This window comes from Morone saxatilis, unplaced genomic scaffold (assembly GCF_004916995.1).
Source record: "Morone saxatilis isolate NCDOM2014 unplaced genomic scaffold, NCSU_SB_2.0 Contig24, whole genome shotgun sequence".
In the NCBI taxonomy this organism is placed as follows: Eukaryota; Metazoa; Chordata; class Actinopteri; family Moronidae; genus Morone; species Morone saxatilis.
This window is the reverse complement of record NW_023339807.1, coordinates 17,211,849-17,212,090: the sequence shown is the minus strand read 5'-3', so window position 1 is coordinate 17,212,090 and position 242 is coordinate 17,211,849.

The window sequence follows — 242 nt, the reverse complement described above, 5'->3', positions numbered from 1 at the left end:
TCACAAAAGGCTATCCTATAAAAATATAGTTTTAAAATATAGTTTTAGACCTCGGGCAGGTAGCCCCCAGGGTCACCCTCAGTCACCAGCCATGACCTAGGGACAGCTAACAGGATCTCAGGATATGATTGTGAGTGTAGGTAGTTAAGAGCTCTGTGAGGTAACTGAGGGCTAGGCCATGTTGGGTTAGTTATGAAAAGAATGTACATACCTATACCCCATAAAACTTCTAATAAAAGCAG